The sequence below is a fragment of the Capra hircus genome, chromosome 11 (assembly GCF_001704415.2).
Source record: "Capra hircus breed San Clemente chromosome 11, ASM170441v1, whole genome shotgun sequence".
Taxonomy (NCBI): domain Eukaryota; kingdom Metazoa; phylum Chordata; class Mammalia; order Artiodactyla; family Bovidae; genus Capra; species Capra hircus.
Window position 1 is genome coordinate 41,536,458 of NC_030818.1, and position 17,836 is coordinate 41,554,293.

Genomic DNA, 17,836 nt, shown 5'->3' on the forward strand with positions numbered 1-17,836 from the left:
TTTCTGTCCCTCTCTGGACAAGGATTGGTTCCAGGCCACCCTTCAGCAGGAGAATGTCTGGTCATGATGGTCTAAGGAAACTTGTCTTTCTCTGGTGGGGGGGTGTAGGCTTATCCTCAGTCGTTAAGTTCCTGACGGATATGCTGTACTTACCTTAAGAGGCAGGTAGTTGATTCGAATACTTATGATTCTCCTGTAGTAGCCTTTCTTGTCATTTTGGGGATTTTTCCCCAAAACCTACTTTTCTTCTACTTCCTTTTAGATGTTCTGAGTCATATAGTATTATGACCCATCTATACCTGTCCTTGAGAAACATCTCAGGCCTCTGCTCAGGTATTCATTCATTTATACCAAGTCTATCCATCTTCTCTCTCTACCTCTCTCTTTGAGTTTTATGAGGTAGATAGTTATCTAATGAAAAGAAATGAATCAGTGAAATTCACCACTCCCCTTCCCCACACCCATCTATCCCATCATTCTCTGCTTCAGGGGACAAATGATGTATCTCTGTGTGACAGGACCCTTCTTTGCATGGCCTTAAAGGGGATGGCCTTGATACTCTAGCACCTTAACAAACTATGTGGTGGGGTGGAGGGTAGGTGTGGCAGCTTCTAGAACAAGTCTGGCACATGGTGAGTACTCAACAAATATTTATGAAATAATTGAATAATGATTCCCATTCCATTTCATCTCTGTAGCAATATGAAATGTATTTTTTTTAATAAAAACAAAGCTGTCTCATAAGAGAGTTAATAGGATTTTTATCCTGCCAATGTTGAAACAATGATGTAGAAATAATTTTTCTAAAAATATTTGACTATTTTCTGAGCAGAACTGGAATTTCAAGAGCTATAAGACACTCTTGCCCCTGAAAGACTGGGTGTTAAGGCTTCCAAATGAATCCACCGGTCCAGTAGGAGAAGTCATTTACAAGGCTTGATTACGTGCCAGTGACCTCACAAGGTGCTTTACATACACTATTGATTTCATCTTTAAAATAACCCAATTAGGTAGCTATTATTTTAATCTTGAAGATGAGAAAACCGGTTCATAAATATTGTGTCCCAAGTCACAAGGCTGGGTAAGCAACAGAGCAGAGGTTACAAACAAGTGGTCTGACATTTTGATCTTTCCAGGAGAGCAGTGGATCTGAGCCAGGGTGTCTGGATTCAGTCCTGGCTCCACCACTTACCATCTGTGAATGTAGTCAGTTCAAATAACCCCACTGCACTTCAATTTCACCATGAGAAAAAATGTGGAAGGTAATGTATTTATTCACAGGGTTATCCTAGGATTCAATTACTTAGTTCATGTAAAATATTTAGACTAATGCTTGGAACATAGTAAGCACTTAATATATCTTAAAGATTATTATTCAAATTTATGTGGAACTAGCACTCAGTATCTTGTAATTTAGCAATTAATAGTTTAATAATTCTTTGTTTTATTCTCTGTGGTGTTATATCAGGAATTAGATGACTTCATGAAGGAGTCACTTAATAAATTGTAAACTCCTTAAGGACTGAGTCCTTTGTGCACTTTCAAAAACTAGAGGATTACTCAGTGAATATTAGACACACAATTAATACTTCTGAATAGGGATTTAAGAACATGAATGATTCAATCTACCATCCTCCTCAAACAATGCCTTTCTTACATTTGGTTAGAATTTTTAGTTTACCATTTGATTCTCAGACTTAAAAAGAAGAATTCCCACAATCACAACTACAAAGTATATACTTGTATTCCCCACATCACAGATAGGAAAGTTAAGCTTCAGGATGGCCACCAGATTATACAAGCTGAGATTTGCTTTTCTTTCATAGGCTTCCCTGAAGGCTCAGCAGCTGAAGAATCCACTAGCAATGTAGTAGACATAGAAGACATAGGGTTTGTCTCTGGGTTGGAAAGATCATGTGGAGAAGGAAATTGCAACTCACTCAGGTATTCTTGCCCAAAAAAATTATGGCCACAAAGAGTTGGCTATAACTGAGCATGCATGAACATAATAAGAAATGCAGAGCTTAGGAACAACTGGCATTGTCTTCGCGACCTGACAAAGTTAGATTAGCCTTTGCTGTCATTTTCTTGACTTTTCCTTCATGGTCACAATGTCACAGCTCTTCTTCTGTCTGGGATCTGAACATTTAAAGCAGTAGAATGGGAAAGTTTATATAAGCAAAGTATGGCAAAACCAATACAGTATTATAAAGTTAAATAAAGTAAAAATAAAAAGTAAAAAAAAAAGCCTCATTTTTCACTGTCTTTTTATATAAAGGAAGAAAAGTTTCTCTAGGGGCTTCCTAACTTTCTAGAAAATTCTCTTCATGTGTCATGGGCAGCCCCTCATTGCAGGGAAGATGGTGGTAGGAAAACTATGGCTTTCTCAACTTTTGAGTGAGCAGTAGCATGGAAAAGCTTCCAGTAGCTTCTGGTAGTTTCTGCCAGTAATCATTTTTAATACTATTACTGCCACCTCTACTATTCCTACTTCTAATGTTACCACTGAAGATTTTACCCTAACGGATGCTGTAGATTCATTTGCTGTCCCTTTCAGTTCATCAAAAAATGAGAAGATGTTTTCCAGCACTGAGGAAGGTAAATTGGTATTTGAAGGTGAAAATAAGCATCCTCAACCCCACTTGGACAGAAGACATGAATAACTGACATCCAGGGCCTTGAAAACACTTCCCTCCTAAGTCTGTTTTCAGTCAGGAGCCAAGTGAGTCATAGCTTCTGTGGTTATGAACTCCTGGTAATGTGGTCATTGGAATCAGCCCCAGTTTGAAATAAGCAGCTCAGATGAAGTTTGTGAGACTTTCTAAAAGATTTAGCTCGATTTAAGTCGACCTTGAAGAGTGCTTAAGAGGGAGAAGTCTCCTCAGGTGGTGCTAATGGTGAAGAACCTTCCTCCCAAAGCAGGAGACATAGGAGACCTCTGGCTCAGGAAGATCTGGAGGAGGGCATGGCAACCCACTCCAGTGTTCTTGACTGGAGAATCCTGTGGACAGAGGAGCCTGGCAGGCTACAGTTCATAGGGTTGCAAAGAGATGGGCATGACTGAAGGGACTGAGCGCACATGCAGGTGGGCCTTGAACAGTGCTTCAGAGGGGAAAGACGCAATGAATATGAACACATGTGAGGCATTACCAAGTCACAGGTCTTTCACTCTGAAGTGGCTTCTGGGAAAGTTAGCAGAGCCTCTGGGGCCATTCTCATGAAATATAAATGCATTCCCAACTTCAACCCTGGGGGCAGGACCCTACAAGTACAGAGGATGGAAATGAGTGAAAATCTTTGTGTTTCACAAATAAAACAAACTTACATAGATGAATTGGGTCAAACTGCATTAGCATTTATTCAAAGGATGGACTTGAGATCACTTTTCTCATCCATCGGCCATTTTCCCTCACAAAGCCTTCTTGCCCCTCTCGTATTTCCAGAAAGATGATGACATGGATGTAGTATGTTTGTGGAAGTAAAGAATCCAGGACACAGGAAAACTCTGGAGGTTGAGGCAGAGAAGGTCCGATGGAATTGAATCCACTCTGGTTCCTACCAGAGATGGCACAAGCAGGCAGCTCAAATTACTTTGAATCGAATGTCCCCTAGGAATTCTGCAGCAACTCTAGCATTTGTGCCCCAACTCTTCTGCAGTTTGGGGTATTAGACATTAAGCTGCATATTAAAAATTGGCAAGTAAAGGGAACACCTATTTACTGACTATTTGGGAATGGGAAGAAGGGCAGGAAACACACACAGTCACCCTGTCATTTGGAAAGTTAGACAGCCACTGGTGGGTGTGCTTGCTTCCCAGCCTAGTGCTAGCGCATCTAGCTGAGCTGGATTCACTAGAGTTCACTTACTTCTGAAAGTATTTGCAAATGTTTGGCACTACGGGAAATGACTTCTGGCCAATTACATTTTTTCTTTAACATAAAATGAGAGAAAGAGAAGGAGGTAGAAGAGGAAGAAGAAAGGAAGGAAAGAAAGAAAGGTTTTTAAATCAGAGGTAGGTGAAAGCGAACTTAACTTGATCTCTCTGCTTCATAGATACTTAACTCATCACAATGGGTTAGCGAGCTTCTGTGGACATGCCTTCTTCCCAGAGAGCAGGCCTGCTGTGACAGGATGATGGTTCAGGATATTGGTCCCAAAGCTAAGATTCACGAAGTTTGGCTGAAGGCATAAACCTCTTCTCTTCTGCTCATCATCTAGCAGTTACACCGCATGCAGTCAGCCATTTAGCTGCCTCCAAACACCTTGCACTGCCATGTTATAAATGCTGCTGCTTTGTTGAAACACCTGCAGAGTTTCCTGGCTTATGAACACCATTGGATCACACAACAGGAGTATGGAGGTTCATCTGCTGCTTGGCAAAACAGGTGAGGATGCACTGAGCGCTGGATTGCCCCTTCCCTGAGTGTGGCAATCCTCTGGGTGAGGGTGCCTCCCTGCCCTGGACATAAGGAAGTGAGAACTGGCAACTTGAAGCATGAAGTCTATCACACAGCTATAGAGTCTATCACCAGTAGACTAGTTACTAGTTTTACTAGTCTTCCCCTTAATCTTGTTGACAGCATCTCTAGACATTTTCTTCTTCCTCCTTGATTTTCTTCCTCAGAATACTTACTATTCATTCCAGAACAATTCACTTCTAAGTCAGAAGTAGCTCTGTGATTTTAGCAGAGGTAAAGGGGAGAAAGGGCTTCCCCAGTGGCTCAGCTGGTAAAGAATTCACCTGCCAATGTAGGAGACTTACGAGATGTGGGTTCAGTCCCTGGGTCCAGAAGATTCCCTGGAGGAGGAAATGGCAACCCACTCCAGTATTCTCGCCTGGAAAATTCCATGGACAGAAGAGCCTGGTGGGCTACAATCCAAGGGGTGGCAAAGAGTTGGACACCACTCAGCATACCGTGCACACACACACACAAAGGTAATAAAACATAAAGATGGAAATAAACATGGTGCTTGTGTCCTTAAAAGACATTGCCAGGAGCAGTGGTTATTAAGCTTTTTGGTCTCAGGATTCTTTTACATTCTTAAAAATTGCTTGAACTTCCCTGGTAGTCCAGCTGCTAAAACTCCATACTCCCAGTGCAGAGGACTTGGGTTGGATCCCTGGTTAGGGAACTAGATTCCACATGCTTCAGCTAAAGATCCCATGAACTGCAATCCCAGGACCTGGTGCAGCCAAACAGATGAATACATTAATTGAACAAAAAAAAATAAAAAGGCAAATTCTTAAGAGGAGATGCCTTTAAAAATAAGCACTGAGGACTTCACAGAACTTTTATTTGTTGCTTTACACACGCATGCTTAGTTTCTCAGTCATGTCCGATTCTGCAACCCCATGGATTGCAGGCCTCCAGGTTCCTCTGTCCACAGGATTCTTCAGGCGAGAATACTGGAGTTGGTCGCCATTCCTTTCTCCAGGAGATCTTCCCAACCCAGGGATCAAACCCAGGTCTCCTGCATTGCAGGTGGGTTTTTTATTGTCTGAGCCACCAGGGAAGCCCTAATTTACATATATATGCATATATATGTATATGTAGGCATATATATATCTGTGTACTCATTGCTGTATCTATGTATCTTTTTCAATATTTATCAGTAAGTAGAATGGGAAAATTTAAGCATGTATTATTACAAAATAAGACCACAAAATATTAAAAATCCCTTGTGTTTTCAGATGATGAGAGAGATATTTCCAAAGAAAGTTAATTTTTGGGTTTCAAAATAATGATTTCTTGAATTATATTAAGGCTCACCAATGCTATAGCTAGGCTAAACAAAGATGGTTAGTAAGAGCACAGACATAGTGAGAAAAAAAAAAAAACTGAGTTAATCTCTGAAAACTCACATTTTTAAAATAGATTTTATTTTTTAGATCAGTTTCAGATTCCAGAAAAATTAAAGGAAGGAAAAGAGATTTCCTATACATCCCTGGTTCTTACATGTTCATAGTCTCTCTCATTATAAATGTCTCCCATCTGAGTGATACATTTGTTATAATTAATTAATTTAAATTGACATGTGTAAGTTATAGTTAATCAGCATAATAGATGTAAAAATGTTTGTCAAAATTAATATAAGCAGCATTAAGATATATGGATTGGCTGGAAACACGCTACAGTATGTTTGCCCTTTCACGAACAGGGTATAGAGAGTAACCTCAGCCTAGAGGATCTAAGGCCTTCAACCATGGTAATGGGGTGCTACCACATCCATACAATAGTCTCTGCAGGAGGATTTTTGTTGTCTCCCTTCAGCTAGAATCTGCCTGCAATGTGAGAGACCTAGGTTCAATCAATCCCTGGGTTGGGAAGATGCCCTGGAGAAGGGAAAGGCTACCCATTCCAGTATTCTGACCTGGAGAATTCCATGGACTGTACAGTTCATGGAGTCACAAAGAGTTGGACACGACTAAGTGACTTTCACTTTCACTTTTCAGCTAGAAATATAGCTGGATCCTGCCAGCCAACAGATGCTACACCTGCACCTAGTCATCCTTTTCAGTAACAATATAAAGGGGACCATAGTCCTTCAATCTGTAACACACACTGAATGACTGAATCCCTGTGCCTACTTGCTGATATTAATAAATGTTCAACTGGTTTGTGACTGGCTTTCACTGTAACACACCATCTGTATCATACCACCCTGGAGGATGAAGAAAGCATCAGTTTTCTAGGGCTGTCAAAACAAAATACCACAGACTGGGTGGCTTAAATAACAGAACTCTATTTCCCCACAGGTTTGGAGGCTAGAAGTCCAAGATGAAGGTGTTGGCAGGGCTATTTTCTCCTGCGGCCTCTCTTCTTGGCTTGAAGGCGGGTGCTATCTTGCTATGTCCTCACATGATCTTTACTCTTTGTACGCATGCTCCCGGTTTCCAGAGAGGAGCTACCCGGGTGCCCCTTCAAGGAAGGACTTACCTCCCACTGCAGAGAGCACAGTGAGCAGACTGCCTCCAGCTGTGAGCTCCTTAAGCACTGGCTCAACCGATAAGACCACCTTCCTAGATGTCCTGCCTCTCTGGTGGCAGCTCACATCAGTGGCTGAAGGAGGTGGGGGCTGTTTTGGTCCAGCATGGATACACTGATGGACTTCCCATGTGGCTCAGTGGTAAAGAATCTGCTTCAGTGCATGAGACACAGGAGATGTAGGTCGGATCCCTGGATCAGGGAGATCCCCCGCAGGAGGAAATGACAACCCACTCCAGTTTTCTCACCTGGGAAATCCCAGGGACAGAGGAGCCTGGTGGTCTACAGTCATGGGGTCGCAAAGAGTTGGACTCGACTGAGTGACTAGGCACACACACACAGGGACATAGACGTTTCTCTCCAGAGCTCCTTCCTGTGGGGCCAGGGATTTGTTGGATTTATAGAGCAGTTAGACTTCTTTCTTTGCCCAGTTCTGCTTCCACCCTATTCTTTGATCCCTAGCAAACATCTTACACTCTACTTTTCTTTGTTCAAGGTCTGCTTTTGGAGACCATTACCTGTGGCATCCTCTCTTTCTATTTGATCATCTTATTTATCTTTCCCACATTCGCTGAAGCACTGGAGACAGACCCTCTGGTTTTGTTCTTCTTGTTTAGCTGTGATCATGTCTCACTCTTTGTGACGTCATGGACTGTAACCCGCCAGGCTTCTCTGTCCATGGGATTCTCCAGGTAAGAATACTGAAGTGGATTGCCATGCCCTCCTCCAGGGAATCTTAATGACCTAGGAATGGAACCTGTGTCTCCTGCAGCTCTTGCATTGCAGGCAGATTCTTTACCACTGAGTCACCAGGGAAGCTCAGCCATCAAATTGATATCTAGTTCATAAAATTTTTTTAATGTACATGACTTTCACATGTAATGTTCTTTTTCATATTTCTTCCATCAACAAACACAGAGGAGTGAGGTGCATTTCCTGTTGGCAGATAGCCAATGTTCTTTGATAGGCCAGTGACACCTGACTCAAGGGCACTAGGGACGTTGTATGGATTCTGAAGGATTTTACCCAAGACACGAAAGGGCACAATCTAAGCTAGAGTCTACCTCCTGTTTCTGAATCATGGGCAAAGAAGAACACAATTCTGAGACAGTTGTAAGGTAGGATAGGAAGCAAGTTGAGGGGAATGCGACAGATCATTTTTTTCCTCCACTTTCCCAGGAGAAAAGGAGCAAGGAAATTCAAGCAACAGGAGACTTATTTACGATGACAAAGTAGCCTCTGAAGAAAAGTGCCAGTATGTTTATTTAAGCAAAAGAAATATTTTCTTTCCATAGAGATTTATTCCTATGTTGTTCACCTACTGCAAGACTCCCGTCTGTTTTCAAGACATTGTCACCCTTCAATGTTACCACATGTATGAACCTCGAATGCATGTGGGCTGAATTCATTTTGAGGCCAGGGCAATCTGACACATATGAGGAAGTAACATGCGTTTTACATGAGGCTTAAATTCCTATGAAGGATTGAATGGCTTTGTCCTTGATCTGCTCACTGAACTCTTTTTAATATTAATGTGCTACTTAAAAATGCATCATTTGCCTCCAAAGCGGCTCTGTGGGCGGCATTAGAGCCCATGGGCAGGCTACAGGGCCTAGAGTGAAGCTGCTGATTGCTATTTATCACACCCGACTGCTGACTCCCAAGGATGAAAACTTTAAACACAACTTGGCAGGGAAGAGAGGTTTCCATCTATTCCCTGGCATTGAAACTCTTAAGATTAGTGTGACCTAAGCCACCTCATTCTTGGTAAGATTCTAATATAATAACACTTTTTTAAAAGGTCGAAACTTCAGATTCCTTTCATTAGCTGCATTGCATGTATCTCCAAGTAGAATACAACTTTGTGGTTTCTTTTCAAACCATCATAACTGTGTTTTGTAGCAGGCTCAAAAGACTCTTTTTGTTTCTACAGAGGCAACATACTGAAAGACACGATTCCAGCCAAATTTACAGACTACTTCTATTCCCACCTTCCTTCTTTGCTGCTGGAAAATATAGGATTAGGCGAGAGCCAGACAGATGCTGTAACTACTGTTGGAAAGAAATATAGATTCTAGGTGGGAAGCTATAGGCACTAAGATAGATCCATGAAAATGTGAGCTCAGTGGCTGAGCTTTAACTCAGCAGAAATATTTGTTCTATTTAGTGTTTGTTATCCTCATATGGTAAATCTTAGAGAAAACAGTGCTAGCGAAAGTGAAACCAGAGGTTTGTTATGAAAATGAGCGTTTTAAGACTGATGATGTGTTACGAGTCCCATATAATTGCCTGACGGGGGCAGAGCTAATCTGTTGCAGCATCAGGCTGAGGCTAGATGCTGGGTTCAACACAATTTGATCTGTTATTTTCCCCCGAATATTCTCGTAGTTATGTTTGGAGTGTTTCCATCTTATTCTAACATAAAGAGTGGCCAAGAAATCATGTTGTCTTATTAAGAGAAACTTTTCTGAAACAAACAGGCAAAATCAGTTTAGGAATAGAATATGCTTATCCTTTCTTGTGTTCGTAGACTAAAGTAAGCAGCATTTTTCCTGTCAAAATTAGCAAGATGGTCCAGCCTACTTCAGAGAAGGGCTGTTGTTCATTCATTCATTTAGTCTTTCATTCGTGGATAAAAGTCAAAAGTCAAAGTCAAAGTGAAGTCGCTCAGTCGTGTCCGACTCTTTGTGACCCCATGGATTATAGTCTACCAGGCTTCTCCATCCATGGGATTTTCCAGGCAAGAGTACTGGAGTGGGTTGCCATTTCCTTCTCCAGGAGATCTTCCCGACCCAGGGATCGAACCCAGGTCTTCCACAAACCAAGCAGATGTGTTACCCTCTGAGCCACCAGGGGTGTGGATAAAGCATTTCCTAAACCTGCATTACAGAATCCGAGATTTTAACACTGAGATTTAACACTGAGATCCTTAAAGTGTCTCGTGGCCTGTGTAAAACATCCGGAGGTTGATTAATTACTCCATTATCTACTCCTGCCTAAACCCATGACCTTTCTATATGACCTTAGTCTCTGACACTCACTGAGTCCATCCTTGTGGTTTCTTTTGGCCAAAGGGATAAGCATAAATACAAAACAAACAGAGGTTTGAGAGGGCTAGTGGGATTAGACTTGCTCATTCTTTTTTCCCCCAATTTTATTGAGGAAAATTTGACAAATTATACTTGTATATATTTAAATTATGCTACATGTTGGTTTGTTATGCATATACATTATAGAATGATCAAGATAATCAAGACATCCATCATTTTACATAGTGAACTCATGTGTGAGATAAGAATGCTTAAGACCTACTCTCAGCAACTTCCAAGTATACAAACCATATTACTAACTATAGAAAACATGCTGCACATTAGACAGACAGAACTTATTCTTCTCACACTGAAAGTCTGTGCTCTTTGATTTTCTCTTTCCCCTAGCTTCTGATAACCATCATCCTATCTCTGTTTTTATGAAATCACCTTTAATATATTTTTTTTAGATTCCACAATATGAGTGATAGCATGTAGTATTTGTGTTTCTCTGTATGGCTCATTTCATTTATCATAATACCCTCCAGGTTCATTGGTGTTGCTTCAAATGGCAGGATTTTCTTTCTTGTGTTTTTATAATATTCCATTATATATTCTTAGCTTTTGTGAATAATGGAAGTGCATCTATCTCTCTGATATCCTTTTCCCCCACTTTGGACATATATCAGGATTGCTGGACCATGAGGTAGTTCTGTTTTTAATTTTATGAGAAACTTCATACTCTTTTTCATAATAGTTGTACCAATTTACACTACCACCAACAGTAAATAAGGGTTTTCCTTTCACCATATCCTCATCAAAATTTGTTATCTCTTGTCTTTTTGATAATAGCTATCCTAACAGGTCTGAGGTGATTTTGGTTTTAATTTGCATTTCTATAATGGTTAATGATGTTGAGGACCCTTTATGTATTTATTGGCCATTTGTATGTCTTCTTTGAAAAAATTTCTATTCAGGTTCTTTGTCCGTTTTTAATTTAATCATTTTCCTTGTTGAGTTGTAGAAGACCATTCTATGCTTTGGATATTAGCTTCTTAGCAGATATATGGTTTACAGATTTTGGTTCCCATTTTGTAGGTTGCATTTCCAATTTACTAATTGTTTCCTTTGCTTAATGTAGTCACGTGTTTATCTCAGCTGTTGTTGCTGTGCTTCTGCTGTCTTCTCCAAGAAATCAAAATTAAACCAAGGAGGTGAACAACCTGAAACCTGAAAACTCTAAGATGTTGATAAAGGAAATTGAAAAAATATGCAAATAAATCTAAAAACAACCCACATTCTTTGGTTGGAAGAATTAAGATTATGAAAAATGTACTACCCAAAGTGATATACAGATCAGGGTCAAAGCAATCTCTATTAAAACTCCAAGGGAATGTTCATATAAGCACAACAAAACTATCCTAGTATTTGTATGAAACTACATAAGGTTCCAAATAGCCAAAGCACTTTTGAGGAAAAAGAACAAATCTGGAGGCATCACATTTTCTGATTTCAAATTATATTACGAAGCGATGGTAATTAAAGCAGTATGGTACTAGAATTTTTAAAGGCCACATAGAATAGAGAACCTAAAAATAAACCTGTGCATATATGGTCAACTGATTTTTTATAGGACTCCAAGAATACACAAAGGGGAAATGATAGTCTTTTCAATAAATTGTGTTGGGAAAATAGATACCCCACATTGCAAACTAATGAAACTGGACTCTTTTCTTACACCACTCACAAAAATTAACTTGAAATGAATTAAAGACTTGAATTTAAGTCCCGAAACCATAAAACTCCTAGAAAAAAATATAGGAAAAAGTCTTCTTGACATGGGACTTGATTATTCTTGCCTTCTGTCATCAGCAAGAAAATACGCCTGCCCTTCTGCTGGATGATAAGAGGCAAATGAAATAGAGGCATATTACTCCAGGCATCCATGCTGAGAAGATCCTAGATGAATCAATAGCCAGCCTTCCCCTGTATATGCAAGGATGCTCTGCCAAGATCAGAACTACACAACTGATCCACAGATCTTTGCATACGCACAAGTGAATACAATAAGATCAGCCTTGTCTTGTCCTTTTAAAAATATGTCATACCATCCAATTTCTCATGTATGGATTGCTGGCATACCGTGGAGATATTGTAAGTTTGATTCCAGACCACTACAATAAAACAAATATCACAATAAAGACTCGTATGAATCTTTTGGTTTCCCAGTGCATATAAAAGTTATGTTCACACTATATTGTAGTCTATTAAGTGTGCAATAGCATTGCATCAAGAAAAATAAGCTACATGCCTTAATTAAAAAATATATATATATATATTGCTAAAACAACTCTAACCATCATCTGAGCCTTCAGTATGTTGTAGTTCAGTTCAGTCAGTTCAGTCGCTCAGTCGTGTCTAACTCTTTGTGACCCCATGAATCACAGCACACCAGGCCTCCCTGTCCATCACCAACTCCCGGAGTTCACTCAGACTCATGTCCATTGAGTCTGTGATGCCATCCAGCCATCTCATCCTCTGTCGTCCCCTTCTCCTCCTGCCCCCAATCCCTCCCAGCATCAGAGTCTTTTCCAATGAGTCAACTCTTCGCATGAGGTGGCCAAAGTACTGGAGCTTCAGCTTTAGCATCATTTCTTCCAAAGAAATCCCAGGGCTGATCTCCTTCAGAAAGGACCGGTTGGATCTCCTTGCAGTCCGAGTGACTCTCAAGCATCTTTTCCACCACCACAGTGCTGGAGCATCAATTCTTCTGTGCTCAGCTTTCTTCACAGTCCAACTCTCACATCCATACATGACCACTGGAAAAACCATAGCTTTGACTTAACGGACCTTTGCTGGCCAAGTAATGTCTCTGCTTTTTAATATGCTGTCTAGATTGGTCATAACTTTCCTTCCAAGGAGTAAATGTCTTTTAATTTCATGGCTGCAATCACCATCTGCAGTGATTTTGGAGCCCAGAAAAATAAAGTCAGCCACTGTTTCCACTGTTTTCCCATCTATTTGCCTTGAAGTGATGGGTTAGTAGTAACATCAAAAATCACTGATCACAGATCACCATAACAAATAGAATAATGAAACAGTTTTAAATATTGTAATATTAGGGCCCACTTGAATCCATTACCATCTGATCTTAATTTGACTAATTACATATATAGTGATCCTATTTCCAAAGAAGATCACATTCTGAAATACTGGTGGACATGAGTTTTGGGGACCACTGTTCAACCCAGTGCAGACAACAAAATCAAGCCAGTATACAGCCATCTCTCTGTCTTATCTAGAAATAGCAAGGAAGCCAGTCAATATTTCTTAAGTGCCCTGAATTTTCTGAAGCATAATTTATTAGATGGGAGAGTCAAAGATGTTGTTGTTGGATATAAAACTTGCCCCTAGTTTGCTTTTCTGTCTTTCTTTTCTTTTTTCCTTCTCCCATTAAAATTTACTTTTGTGGGAAACATCATTCAATTTTTAAGCTGATGGGAAAAATACAAAAACATATTTAGCAAAAGATAGATATTTACTGCTTATTATATCTCAAAATAACAGCCAAAGCAAATTTTAGTGAGAACACATGTAACAGATGCTTTACTCATTTCTTCAATTCATCTGTTATATTAACTTTATTATCAAATAATTTGCTAGATTATGGATAGAAGAGAGATAGAGGAAATATTGAACTAAAAGAGCTAACTTAAAAGATGAAAAAATCTTTAAGCCCATATATATATATATACACACACACACACATATATACATACATATATACATATATGTATGTATATATGTGTGTGTGTGTGTATATATATATATATATATATATATATATATATATATATATATATATATGGGCTTCCTCTGGGACTCAGCAGTAAAAGAATCTGCCTACAAGGCAGGAGACATGGGAGACTCATTTGATCACTGAGTTAGGAAGATCCCTTGGGGCAGGAAAGGGGAACCCACTCCAGTATTCTTACTGGGAAAATCCTATGGACAGAGGAAACTGGTGGGCTACAGTCCATGGGGTCGCAAAGAGTTGGACATGGCCGAGGAACGGAGCATGCATGCCGATATATGTGTGTGTGTATCTATGCACACACACATACTCTATTTGGTTATTTGACAGAAAGTAATATGTACCAAATATGTCTGCTTCCATTCTACCTTGTCCAGAAATTGAGTCCTGAGTTAGATGCTCAGATTCACCACTCTATGGCCATGATTTATTAACCTTTCTAGATATCTGAAATGGGGATAACTATACTTCTAGCCATCTCTCAAACACAGTGGGAGGATTAAATATGATAATGAAAATGAAAGGACTTTAAATTGTAAAAGAAAAATAGTATCATGAATTCAAAACTTCTTCACTTGAAGACAGAATGAATATTCTTGGCAAAGTCTAAGATTTAGCATCTCTTCCAGCTCTGTTACAGGAGCAGTCACTATTTATTGAGCAGTTGCTACAAAACACTCTGTGAGTTGCTTTCTATAAATTATTCCTGATGCTCAAATGACTCTGAAAATAGACTTCATTATCCCTATTTGATAGAAAAGTAGTTGAAGAGGAAAACAACTGAGTTCTATGTGGTCACTAAAACATGAGCCTCAAAGTCACACAACTTGCAAATAGCAGGGCCAGGGTTCTCTGCCAAAGTTAAGTTAGTTTTCCTTTCTTTCCCCACCCCTAAGATTCTCCTGGGATTTTTCATACACTCACACAGACACACATACACACACACACAAACACTCATCTGCATTGCCTTTTCTCTCTCTTACACTATAGGTGTTGAGCAAATTATTCATTTGGCTTTAAAAAAAAATCAATCTCAACCATTATTAGATGGCACTCAGGCTTAATCAAAAAGAATTGCTTGGAGATTCCCTGGTGGTCCAGTGGTTGAGAGTAGTCTGCTTCCCAGTGCAGGGGACACAGGTTCAATCCCTGGTCAGGGAAGATTCCACATGCCGCAGAGCAACTAAGCCTGTGAGCCACAATTACGGAAGCCTGCTTGCCTAGAGTTTGTGCTCCTCAACAAGAGAAGCCACCACAATGAGAAGCCCAAACACTGCTACAAACAGTGACCCCCCACTCAGTGCAACTAAAGTCTTTGCAGCAATGGAAATCCAGTGCAGCCAAAAATAAAGCAATAAATTTAAAAAAAAAAGAAAAAAATTGTTTGGAAGAATATTTTCATTTTTATTTGGTTATTAGTGAGCTCTTAGTTTCTGTGCCTCTGTGCAGATGGAATTAAAATGAACCAACAGTATTCTCTATGCAGTTTTGCAGATCTAAGTGCAACCATTTTCCCACTTAATCCTCAGCTTAGTGCTGGTGTTCTGTGATGGTAAACAAGGGTTTTTCACTTGCTTCTCTGTTCCAGTCCAGCTGAGAGCAAGACCACTCAGGAACAACTGGAGCCCTGCCAAGTTCATCTGTCACACCTCTGTTGAGAATGAAATGTGCCAATCTAAGTCTGCACAGAAGATGGAGTTCAGAAAGATAGCATTGATTTATAACTACTTTTTAGCCTTTTCTTTAAATTTGTCTGTTTTGCTAATGTTTTATAATATATCTAATTTATTAGCACAGTTATAGACATATTGGAAATGGGTACTCAAAAATATTTTACTGATAGGGGATATGATAAAAAAAAAAAAAGTTTGGAAACCAGAACAGTTGAGACATTTAGCCCCATCATTGGCTTGTTTCTGAGTTTTTAGAATCCCTGGTCTGGTTTTCTTCACAGCATCTGTGAGGGCAATAGTTCTTTGAGGAATTATGATGAGAGTGACAATAACACTTCATTTTTTCCCACCTGACCACATCTTAGAATTTACCCATGAAACTGAACTATTGTGCTTGTGTTAAACATCCCATTCTTCATGGCTCACCCGTTGCAACTGTGCACGTGGATGTATCTAAATGATAGGGAGAACTGACAACCATCAAAAGGCAGCTCAGCTTTAACTCTCCTGCAGCAAGCAGAATCACAGCGCAGAATCCCAGAAGCCCGGAGCCTGATAATAACCAGATAACACCGAAAAATTCACTCAAGCAATTATTTTTGATTAAGCTTATATGGTACCTAATAAAGATTGAGATGAATTTATTTAAACCAAATGACTAATTTTTAATGCTCACTTTTCCAGTTAGTGACCGTTGTGACTCCTCTTGTGACCCTAAGTCACCTTGGATTCACCTTAATTTCCTAAACAGGCATGCATATTCTGTTCATTATGCAGGAACCTCGTTTTGCAATGGTGAGCATTGTCTCACCTCCTCTTGACTTTTGTTAATCTGACAGCCACACAGTCCTGTCTTGGGGAATATTGCAACGCATCTCCAATTCAATAGCATTTCTGTGGTCGAGGGGCTTTATGTAATTACAGAAGTTCTGTAGTTGATTTGAATGTTATATCCCTGTTGTGGAATTATGTTTGGACTTCATCCTAAAGGACTGGGAAGGGATTGTGTTTGTTTTGTTTGAACATTTCTTATCACAGAACTATGCTGGAGACAAGCCCCAATGACACAAACATTCAAACAGCACCTTCAGATGTAATATTGATTTATAAAACAACAGTGCACAGCTGCCAAGCTTCACTCTTGAATACAGAAGGTCTTCAATTCCCAACAAATTACTGGCATTTCTACCAATTTACAAATTAGTGTTTCCTCGAATATCTCAGAGTTCTTAATATTCCGGTCACCTTCTTCTCTAGCCTTCCTTCTTGAAATCTATGTGTGGGGAGGAGGGGGGAGGGAGAAAGTGGAGCATTTGTAAAATTGGAGTTAAAAAAATCTAGATCAACTTTTATCCTTAGGCAAATTATGCACAGAGTTAAATTAAACCACTATATGTACTCGTAGATGGAAGAATCAGAGGTGGAGGAGGGGTCAGAGACACGGAGATCAAAGTTTCTGTTCTTTGAACAAAATCCCTTTGAAAAGCCCCCATGCCACCTATTCTGCTTGTTAATGTTTTGACTGGGAGTGTCTAGTGGTGTCATCAGCAGCAGAATATTTTTAATACCACACACTTTTTAAAAAATTTTCTGTGTGCAGCTAGTTTTACTTAGCAAAGCACCAGATCCTTTGCCAGCTCTGTTACATGTCTCTTAAGGGAATATTTTTGTTAATTGCAAATATTTGATTGACAAACATAGGATGCAATTAGTAGTCAGGCACAGTCGGAATGTGCAGTGAACTGGATCCCTGAACCAAAGGATCTCAACTCTCTCAGCTTGATCTGAAATCGACTAGAGCATTTCAGCCATATGTTTGCCTCAAACTTCTTTCCTATCAATGCTGCTTATTTCCCCAAACTAGCTTCTTTTCAGGTTGGTTCACCAAGGGAGCTAACTCCTCTATGATCAAGTCAAATAAAAAATTCTTCACAATTTTCAGTCCAGTGGGGCTATTTGACCATGGCGGTAACAATTAATGTAGGCAAGATTATAAACACAGGTTGTTTCTTTCCAAAGCACCGGGTGAAAAAATTTTTTTTGGTTCTCTTTTGAATTCAGACATTTTCTTTTTAGTAACTATTTAAAACACCCTGGCACCATCTGATTATCTCTATCAATTACATTTTGTTTCTACATACCCACAGCAAGATAAGATTTCTGTTCTATCTTACTGCATTATGTGAAATAGATTTCTGTTTTTAAAATATACCAGTCATTTTTAAAGATTTTCTTTATGTAACAAATCAGCTGGAAGTACTAGAGTCTGATATTATCAAATATGCTGTAACTCCCTCCTCTGCAGAGAATGAATTAAAACTCACAGAATTTGGG